The 11,176-nt window shown below is 39.6% G+C and overlaps 1 protein-coding gene across 1 annotated transcript in view; it reads left to right on the top strand.

Moving 5' to 3' along the window:
* The window catches only part of Kdm5b (lysine (K)-specific demethylase 5B), a 67,875-nt gene that overhangs the window by 1,189 nt on the left and 55,510 nt on the right, over positions 1 to 11,176 (top strand). The window lies entirely within an intron of this gene.

The following is an 11,176-nucleotide window of genomic DNA, read 5'->3' as shown; positions in this document are numbered from 1 at the left end:
CCACCCACGGGTGGTCCGGGTCCGAGTGGGCCGGAACAGCGGTTGGACGGGCTGGGGCGGTTGGAGGAGGTTTAACCGCCTGCCTCCCCTCCCCGCGCTGCGGACCCCACCCCCACCCCACCCCTTCCCCTTCAACTTGCTCTTTGTAATGATCTCTGGAGTTGCGGGGGTTCGCTTATCACCCGCTCGGGGAGGCTGTGCGGAAGGAGCGTCCCCGAGCAAGTCCTGCGTCCCCTCCCTCCCCTCCTCCTGCCCCGCAATTAAAAACAAGGCACCGCGCTGGAGTTTTTCTTGGACAAGTTGGCAAACAGGAGATGAAAGAAGTGGCCGGCTTGTGGAGGGGAAATGTTTTGAAAATAGGTCCCTTTTTTTCTGGTACGGTGAACAGGCTTGGTTATTGTTGCTTGCAGAGCAGTACGCTACATGGCTTTTAGAGTGTAGAGGCCTGCAGAAGTTAGACCCGGGGCTGCGCAGAGCCAAGGTTTTAATTCTCGAAGAATTGGTTGTTTCAAACATTTAGCCGTTTAGCTTTCTGTAAGATGTTAGGAAAGTCTAATATGAATATTGGACATTTGCGTTCATGGGAACTTACTCAGAAATTAGGCAAATTTGAGTAAGTTGTTAGTAACCAAAATATGAGGAGTTAGGTTCTTGGGAGTTGTCCTCCATGTTGGTATTGTGGTATACTTAGGGCTAGGGTAAATTCCTTTATCTTGTTTGCTTTTCCTAGACCTCTTTTCACAAAAAGGTAGTGTTGCTGTGGTTAGGTTTGGCTACTCATTTCCTCATTTAGACTAGCATATTTTGCACTCTGCAAAATGTGCGATTGTTTTTCTTTTCCCACTCTGAATATCAGACAGACATGATGGCCACCATTTTGTATTGAGAATACTTTATACTTCAGCTTGAGGAAGGGGTAGAGAGGAACAAATAATCTACAAACATGACCAAGGCTCTGTTTTGGAGACCTCCTTTGTGTAGAGGGGGCTTGCTTCCTCCTTTGTTTAACAAACTACTGTGCCAAATGGAAAGAGTTTAGGGGTACTTGCTATTGATATAACCACTAAAAGGGAGATCTTTCAAGAAGTTGTAGCTCTTGAAGAGGGGGGTCTTTTTGAAACAAAGGCTTCTTAAGATGTAAACAGTCTTTGTTTTAGAAACTGTTTTGTTTTAGGAAAGCTTACTGTGAACAAGTGGTTTCATATAGTTGAAAAATAGCAGCAAAACCAAACAAAACAAAACAAACCTTTCCACCGAAATATTTTTTTATGGTGATCTCTTTACGTGCTTGTGTTTCTTGCGTGATTTTTGTTGAGTTTTTGGAATACCACTGGGCTATATTAAATGGAGGAATGGGCTTTTGGTATTTTACTGGTTAGGAGGTAAGAGAATTATAAAGCATATCTTTCTCGTTCTTACCTCTTTATCTTTAATGATACTTAGTCTCAGTTTATAGGTGCTTTCTGAGTAAGTCTGCTTGGTTTAGGATGCTGGCTGTTGGCATTACTTTGTATTATGGGAGCACAAGAGTTTATGAAAATATAGTAGGGTAAATAGTATGAAAAGCCTAAATGAAAGCAGATGTATTGAAGTAGAGTTCAAGGAGAGAAATAAAACTTTGTTTCAAATCATATCAAGTATATAAGATAACCAGGCTTTTTTTTTAAAGCTGAGACTTTTTACATTTACAATTAATCTGGTTTCTGAGTTTGTCATCTTTAAAATGCAAATGTTAATTTCCTCCTTCACATGCTTAGTTGTCTTTAAGGACAAATGATATCTTCCATGTCACTTCGTGGTATTTGGAGATGGTTAATTTAATTTCAGGGGTATGTAACTTCTAGGCAAAAAAATAGTTGGCTGCTTAGTAAATACTTTTTGAATTCCCCAAGTTTCATAGAGGTATCTGTATTTGGTGGCTTTAATAACTTTTATGCTGCTTCCAAACATCAAACGTTTGGTGGTAGCTAGGAAGATTAAACAGATTTCTTTGGCAGTGTCCAAAAGTGAGAGATTTAAATCAAACCCCAGATGGCATAGTAGACATTTTTGTTTGGTTGTGTTTTTGTTTTTTTGAGACAGGGTCTCAGTATGTAGTCCAGGCTGGCCTTGAACTTACTATGTAGCTCAGCCTTGCCTTGCAGGGATCCTCCTGTCTCAGCCTCCCAAGTGCTGGGAGTATAGGCGTACACTACCATGCCCCGCTAATAAACCTTTTTTTCAGCTTTACTTCCTGTGGTTACTAGTTTGATCCTTTCATCTTTATAGGCAAAGTATAAAGCTGCTTTGTTTCAATACAATTAGCATCTTTGGGTGAATCTATTGGTTCCATTCTTAGAGAATAAGGGGGAATTTAAATATACGTTTCCTTTTATGGTAGAAGTGTTAATGACTTGGAGCCTACTTATGCCGATTCCAGCCTCTCATTTCACTAATTTTGGGTTTGACTTTGGTCTCACCCTTTCTCTATGTTTTTGTTAATTGTTTGTTTTGGTGGTGATGGTGTTGGGGATTGAATCCAGGGCCTCATTTATGATATCAAACGCTGTACCACTGAGATTCTCCCCACTGGTTTTTCTTACCTATGTGTGTTTTTTTGAGACAGGGTCTCACTATGTAGTTCATGCTGGCCTTGAACTTACTGTGTTCCTTGAACTTACTGTGTTCCTTGAACTTACTGTGTTCCTTGAACTTACTGCTGGCCTTGAACTTACTGAATTCCAGGCAATTCTCCTGCCTCAGCCTCTTGAGTGCTGGGATTACAGATTTATGCCACCACATCCAGCCACATGTTTAAAATCTTATTTTATAAAAATGTTTCCAATAGAAGTGGGGACAAGATTCTTTTGCTGACTCCTGTATTCACAGTATCACATTCCATTCTAAAGGTCTGTTAATTTTATTGATTAACTCACTAAGAGTTAACAGCGAGATGATATATTGTGCCTAGTTTACTACTGGTAAATCCAGGTAAAAACCAGGCTGGGCGTGGTGGTGCAAGCCTGTAATCCCAGCACTCAGGAGGCTGAGGCAGGAGGATCACTTGAGTTTAAGGCCAGCCTGGGCTACATAGTGAGTTCAAGGCCTGCCTGAACAGCACAGCCAGACTCTCTCTCTCTCTTTTTTTTTGTTTTTTTTTTCTGGTACTGGGAATCGAATTTACCACCTCATGCTTGCCAGGCAGGCGCTGTGCCACTGAGCTAAATCCCCAGCTCCGAGACTCTCTCAATAAACAAAACAAAACAAAGCTGTCGAGGCAAAAACCTATTCAAAGACTGTAACAAATGATATTTTTATTCTGTTTAAGGCAGGCACTATGACCTAGAATTGCAGGATTAAATCTAAACTCCTATCACCCTTTTTCCTAGGCCGTATAGTCTTAAATTTGTCTTTAAAAGCAGTTACAGCCAGGTGTGATGGCTCATGCCTGTAATTCCCAGGACTTACTTGTAATTGCAGTACTCAGTAGGCTGAGACGGGAGGATTGCCCTGAGTTCCAGGCCTGCCTGTGCTACATAGTGAGTTCAAGCCAGCCTAAGCTACATAGTGAGATACTGTCTCAAAAAATAAACAAGTGGTATAAAACTTTTTTAAAGAGGAAAATATTAATATAGTAAAGTGTTATAAATAACAGTGTTTTTGAAAAATAGCTTTAGTCAACACACTCAAAGCCAGAGTTTGAATGACTTGACTTAGAAACCAATTTTTTTTAAAAAAATGAAGATCCCTTTTTTTTGGTTGATAGTTTAGTGATGATGTGGAGAATAGTAACAAAGCCCATGATGTTTGGGATATTTCAATAGACAGAAACCTATCAGTGAGGAAATTTCTTTTAGAAAAAGGTAAATAAACATTGTAAACTTCTTGACTTTTCAAAAATTGGTGTATGTGTTGAAATAGTATCTTTTTGTACACTTTTGTAACCTGTTGTGATTTTCTTAATTGGTCCACATGAAGGATGGCTAGAGAAAAAGATAAGAGAGAACCTGTGCCCCCAAATGAAAAGTCCTAAGTAGATTCCTGCTACCTTTGGACTCCTGGAAGGCTACTTGTGTGTGCTTTCCAAATGCCATTGCCAGGTTTGAAAAACCACTAACATACCAAGCTCTGTCCTTTGTCTTTGAGCAGTATTTTTTTTTCCTGTCTTTTTGAGACAGGGTCTTGCTATGCAGTTCAGGCTGGCCTTGAGCTCACTTTGTAGCCCAGGCTGGTCTTGAACTTGCAAGGATCCTCCTGCCTCAGCCTCCCAAGTGCTGGGATTTACAGGCGTGAGCCACCATACCTGGTTTAGTCCATTTGTTTTGTGTTGAAGTTGTATGGTTTTTTTCTTTTTCCATAGTAATTAGGTATCCTCCGTAGATGATGCTTACGTGCTTGTGTGAGGTGAAGATTATTGCTATCTGCAAAAAAATTCTTTTTAATTAGGTGGAACTAAGCCAGGTATAGTGGCACATGCCTGTAATCCCAGCACTCAGGGAGGCTGAAGCAGGAGGATCATTGTGAATTTGAGACCAGCCTGGGCTACAAAGTGAGCTCAAAGCCATCCCGAACTGTGTAGTGAGACCCTGTCTCAAAAAGACAAGAAAAATAAAAAATTAAGTGGAACTAATGTTAGGAATTGCGAGGCTGTTTTTTGAAATTTCTGTTAAACATGGGTTTCTTGAAGTGGAGTCATCAAAGCATAACGATGAATCCTTTGGGGTGAGTGGGTAGGTGGTGTGGATGGGTGATATCTTGGAAAAGGTACCTGCCTGGCTACTGCCACTAACTTTTGATTTTTTTTAAAGTTGGAAGAACCAATAACTGAATTTTGAAAACCTAGATTGTGAAAATCTTGTTTTAGATACGAAAGTTGTATACAACCTAATATGAATATTTGTGTTTGGTTTTTTTTTTTTTTTGAGACAGTCTCTCTCACTATGTAGCTCACACTGACCTTGTAACTTGCTGTGTAGTCCAAGCTGGCCTCAGTTTCCCAAGTGCTGGGGTTACAGGCGTGCACCATCTCTCCTAGTTCCCAGTAAAGACTTCTTAAGTATTAACTGCTGTGTACTAGAGTTGTATTAAAGAGAAAATACACATCTCTGTATACCTCCAGAAATTCTTCCAAAATGTTTTGTTTTGCCATCAACTAGTAGATGAGTTCTATGATGGTGTATTTGCTTCTTTCATCCAAGTTTTTCAAGTAGACCAGACTAATGAAGAAAAGCTTACTCTAAGAGAGTGAGACATTTTAGTTCTACAATTGTAAGATATTTGGAAAAAATTTGGAATTTGACTAAATGCATTCTTTCAAGTCCATTTCTCCTCCATGGTGGTTTAAACACAGATCCTTCTCCTCCTCCTCCTCCTGTTCCTCCTCATCCTTCTCCTTCTCCTTCTCTTTTTCTTTTTCCTCTTCCTCCTTCTCTTCTCCTCCTCCTCTTCTTTATTCTTCAGAGATGAGGTCTTGCTATTACGGCCAGGCTGACCTTGAACTCCTAGGGTCAGGTGATCCTCTTGCCTCAGTTTCAGAATAACTGGGATTAGAATTCCCTCCACCTCATTTGATTAAATATTCAAATCTAATTGTAGACTATTCCTCCTATAGTACCGTTGCCATATATCTTTACAAACTGCTTTAGTGTTAACCTGTTTTTAAAAATTCGTATTTTTAAAAAATCACTTAAGCTTTTTTTTATTTAAAGACTGACTGACTTGGTTCTACTACAGACATAACTACTGGGGTATAAATTTAAAAATTTTTACTACAAAAATTTCAAGCATATACAAATGTCTAGAACAGTCTAGCTGTTTGATATGAGCAAAGAGAACATCATTGGAGTTGAGGGATTTTCAGTTGCTGTCAACAGCTTGCTTTAGTTTTGTCCTCTTCAGGTTTTAGGTGACATTTGAGCAATTCAGAGGGAGATTGCTAGCCTTCAGTGAGTGGTGGTCACTTTCCCCAGTTAGTGTGGGGATTGTATTTCTCAGCTTTTTAAAAATTTTTATTTTATTTTTTATTTTTTTTTCTTCCGATACTGGGGATGAAACTCATGACCCTGTGCTTGCCAGGCAGGTGCTGTGCTGCTGAGCCCCTGTATTTCTCAGTTAGCCGATGGCTTTGTTGCTTTGTTACACGTTTTGAACCTGTGAGAAACTTGGCCATCTTCAAAGGTGGAATTGGGGAATTGGTGGAGTGCATTTCATACCAGCATCATTCTACTCTCTGTCCATTTTTGTGTTGGCCAGATTTTATCTCAGCTTTTCTCTCTCAGGAAGAGGCCTTCTGGTCAGAGTGGATGTTTAGCCTGACAGAACAGAGTTGGGATCAGCAGTAAGCAAGAAACAGAATGAAATCCCTGACAAAGGAGTGTTAGGGAAATGATAATTAGGAGTCCAGTGAGTTGGTGATTAGGTTGTTAGGTTTACTTTCCTGTGCAGCATGGTAGTTTGACTTTCAACATTGATGCAGTTTCTGTTTCAGCAGAGTTGCTAATTAACATTTACATGGTATCAAACCTATGAGTGTACGTGCTAGAGAGCAAGCCCAGAGCCTTGCACATGGTAAGCAGGCACTGAGGTATGTAGTTCATTCAGCCCTCAAGTATTTTCTTTAAATTGGGCAATTTAAAAATCAGCTTCTTAAAAAATATTTTCTACCTATAATCTCTTAACATCTAAGGTCTCCTTCTCCTTTCTGAAATAATTTCATTTCTTAGGTAGAAGGTGCATCCAAGCAGATCACATAATGAGTAATCTTTTAGAACCTGTTGCTTCCATTTCATTCGGTGTAATCTCTTACAAAATGTTGTAAAATTTAAGGACTGTATCCTTTTTTTTTTTTTTCTATTACTTCTTAAAAAGCCATTCTTTTATTATGTAAGAGAGGACAGGCATTTCTAGATTTTTAAAAAACAGATGGATAGATTTTTGAATTCAATTCCATCATGACCTTGGACAAAGTCGGTTTACTACAGTATATGCGTTCTCATTTGCTATAAAGGGATCTGACACTGACCTAGGGCTGCTGTCTAGATTAATTAATCGATGGATTGCAAGGAGCTTAAATCTTAAAGCTACATTTTTCCATTACTAAAGAGTCTGGGTACATATTTAGTGAAACAAAGGTTAGTGCCAAGTATATATCCTCCATTTTCCTTAAAATTGAAGGGAGTTATAAAAAAGTAAAACTTGAAAAGGCAAAAGCCCAGCATCAAAACTAGAATATATAAAATGTTATCCCTCTATTATCTTAGGTGAAGACTCATTTTTTTTCTGGTAGATATATTACGGATTATTTCAGAACATTCACAGGTGTATGTGTGTCTTGTGGAGCATGCATAGCAGGAGTTTGTATTTGGTGAGATTTGAGTTAAGAAATATTCGTAGTTATTTTCATTTCCCTTCGTTTGAGATGACTTAATGTTGTAGAAGCCAGACAAATGAAAGGGCAATATATATATTATACACACACACACACACACACACACACACACACACAATTTGTTGTTGTTTTTTTGAGACTGGGTCTTGCCATGCAGTTCAAGCTGGCCTTGAACTTGAACTTATTATATAGCACAGACCTCACACTCTCAGCAGTCCTCCTTCCTTAGCCTCCCAAGTGCTGGGATCACAGGAAGGAACCATCACGCCCAGCAATCATGGGCATTTTAGTGAGACCCTGTCTCAAAGGAAAATTTCACAAAGGAGGTGGGTATTAGGCATGCAGCAGGCATGAGGCCCTAGCATAAGTACAGAGCCAGAGTATATTTTATGCTTTACTAATGAGACAAACTTTTAAAAATAAAGCTAATGAGTAACATATATATGTGTATGTATATGTGTGTGTGTGTATTTTTTTTTTTTTCTTTTTTTCCTTGAGATAGGGTCTCCCTATATAGTTCAGGCTGGCCTTGAACTCGTGGTGATCCTCCTGCCTGAGCCTCTGGAGTGCTGGGATTACAGGTGTGCATCACCATACCCGGTTCCCTTACATAATTATGCAGATTTGAATTCCTCAAATTTTTTGTTCAAATACATCTTCTGTACTTTTTTTTTTTTTTTTTTTTGTGAGACAGCTTCTCACTGTGTAGTTCAGAGTGGCCTCAAAGTTGGCAGCAATACTCCTGCTTCAGCCTCTGAGTACTAGGATTACAGGCATGTGCCACCACGCCTAGCTGAAATACACCTTCTGTCATTGGACCTGGTGACATTATCTGGGACTCAAATTCAGGACCCTCATGCTTGCAGGGCAGGCATGTGCCACTGAGCTATATCCCTGGCAGTTACCTCTTCGATGGACCCATATATACTATGCTTCTGGTGTTACTTTGATGTGGCTATTGTGTGTGTCTTGAATCAAATAATTTAATAATAATGCTTTCTAAAATACTCCCCAATTTTAATTTATATATGATGTGTTAAATCTTCAAATGTTAGGCATTTTAGTTGGGAGTAGACACCTAGCCTAAGATTTCTCTTCATAGCTGTGTTCTTTGTGTGGGCCTAGGCAGATTTTTGTGCATTCTTGAGGTAATTCTTGCCGTCTCACTGACTTGACCAAATTGTAATGTTCAGAGAACTAAGATCTAAACTTAAGTGTGTTTAAAGCATGGAGCTCTTTATTAAGCGTGTATTCTTATGAAGTATTACTGTGTAGTATAGGCTACAGATACTGAAACATTACAATTTTACTCTAATCACATAATTCCAGAAACAAAAAACAAATCCCTATCAAACCAACATAATTACAAGGTCTTTAAGGCACGATCCTCCCATTTTCTGTGTGGTTATACCAACTCATCATTTGGTGATATTTAAACCAGATGGCAACATCTTGTCCTTGCCAGTATTTAACTTGGAGGGGAGAAAGGGAGAGAGTAGGCTCTCTCAGGACTATTTGTGGGGCAAAGAATGAGGTGGTGTATAATGAGAAAGGGCTATGATGAATTGTCACAGTATAGCTTCCACTCTATAAAATTTCAGGTATTTCAGCCATTTTCACAGTTTCTCATCTAATATTATGATGCATTTTAGACAAATTGAGAACAGCCATCAGATTTTCCAGTGGGAAGCCAGCTTCAAGGTTTTGTATAGGGTGTGGATTTGGGGTTTTTAAAAATTGTACTTGATGGCAATCCATTCCTCTGGGCCAGGGTAGTATGGCAGGGGGGCATCACAGAGGAACAAATAGTCTGTGGCAAGGGGGTAGACACAGCAAAGCAACAAGAACAGCATCAGCTTTTATCCCTTTTAGGCTACTCACCTTTTGAGTGGTACTATCCACATCCAGGGTTGGCTTCCCATTATCTACATCAGAACTATGCTAAACCAATCAGAGTAGTAATTTAGTAATCACACACCCTTAATCCCAGCATCACACCTTTAATCCTAGCATTACAACACCCTAGTTCCAGCTACCTCTGAAAAGCCCCACCTGTGATTGCATGAGGCTTTGGGGAACATCTAGATATAAGCCATAACAGTGCTATACCACTGAGCTCTAGCTACTGTATGTCCCCATCTTTTTAAATATTTTTTTAATTTTGAGACACAGGGGATCACTGTTACCTGAGCTGGTAATCCTCCTGCCTCAGCCTCCCAAAGTATCCTTTTTTATTTAGATTTTGAGACATGATATTGCTAAATTGGCCAGGCTGGCCTCAAACTTACAATCTTGCCTCACTCTCCTGAGTAGCTAAGATTATAGGTGTGGGCCACTGTCAGGGTGGTGCTGCTGTGTCAGACTCAGTTGGTATGTCTTTTTTTTTTTGGTTTTTCTCCGGTACCGGGAACCAAACTCACGACCTTGCGCTTGCCAGGCAGGCGCTTTGCCACTGAGCTAAATCCCCAGCCCCCAGTTGGTATGTCTTAATTGTAGCAGGGCAAAATAGCTGTTAAGTATTTGTATCTAGAGAAATACATGGCTATTCTCCTTTTATTTAAAAGTTTACTTTTTTAGTTTGTTTGTTTGTTATTCCGGTACCCAGAATCGAACTCACGACCTTGCACTTGCCAGGCAGGCACTGTGCCACTGAGCTAAATCCCCAGCCCCTACTTTTTTTTTTTTTTTACAATAGTTGGGATTGAACAGAGAGCTTTTGTGCTGAGCTACATCCCCAGCCTGTTGTAAAAAATGTATATATATTTATTTTTGAGGCAGAGCTTGCTAAATTCCTGAGGCTGGATTTGAATTTTAGAACTTTCAGTTTTCCAGCCTCAGTCTCCCAGAGTGCTGGCATTACAGGTGTGAGTTACACACATCCTTGCCTTTCCTTTCATTTTAAATAGAATTGCAAAGTGTCTTTAGATGGGAACATCTGCACAATAAAGATTTTATAATTTGTTAGTATCTCCACTTGGGTTCAACCTGATTTCTAGTTTCATTGCTATTCCTTTCCTGACCCTGACTTTGAATCCCCAGGAATGTCTAGTCCATAAAGGACCAAAGGTAGACCATGTATCAGTAGTCTAATGAGGCCTTAAAGTTAGGGTGTGGGGTGTTTAACTTTCCCTGCCCTTGGTGTCCAGATAGGTTTGAGTATTGCTTAGGATAAGTTAAGGGGGCAGAGTCCGACCTCTTTCCTAAACCATTCCCTCTTTGAAAACAAATCATTTTTGGAATCTTTTTTGGTCTTTTCTTAACCTTGACAGCTTCAGTTTTCTGCCAGACATTGTTTTTTCTTCATTAGTATCCTAGGTATGGAAGAAAACAGATCAAAACTAATTATTAAATAACTTCTCAAAAAAAAAATAACTTCTTTTGGAGAAAACTGTGACGATATATAGCTACTTGATTGTAACATGGTTTGGTGCAAGCATATTGAGGTGATACATGCACCGCTTATAATTGCAGTAGGGGGAGAAGGATCTGAGATTTCTTTTGGTTCCATTCAGTGACCTAAAAGAAATAATGGTTCCTGTTCACCTTTTAAAATTTTTTTTCCTGCTCACTTTTCATTAGACCACAACATGATAGCAGCCCACTTAGTTGAAAGGTGATTTGTTCTAGAAATTCAATTAGCCTTCTTAGCATTCTCTTGGTGAATTGTTTTTTGTTTTGTTTGTTTGTTTTTGACACAGGGTCTTGCTGTGTAGTTCAGGCTATCCTTGAACCCAGGCTGGCTTCCAACTCACAGCAATCCTCCTGCCTCAGCCTCTTGAGTGCTAGGATTGCAGGCCCCAGCCCTCTTGT

Source organism: Chinchilla lanigera, unplaced genomic scaffold (assembly GCF_000276665.1).
Source record: "Chinchilla lanigera isolate Chin_1 unplaced genomic scaffold, ChiLan1.0 scaffold00005, whole genome shotgun sequence".
Classification (NCBI taxonomy): domain Eukaryota; kingdom Metazoa; phylum Chordata; class Mammalia; order Rodentia; family Chinchillidae; genus Chinchilla; species Chinchilla lanigera.
This window is presented reverse-complemented; position numbering and strand designations above follow the sequence as displayed.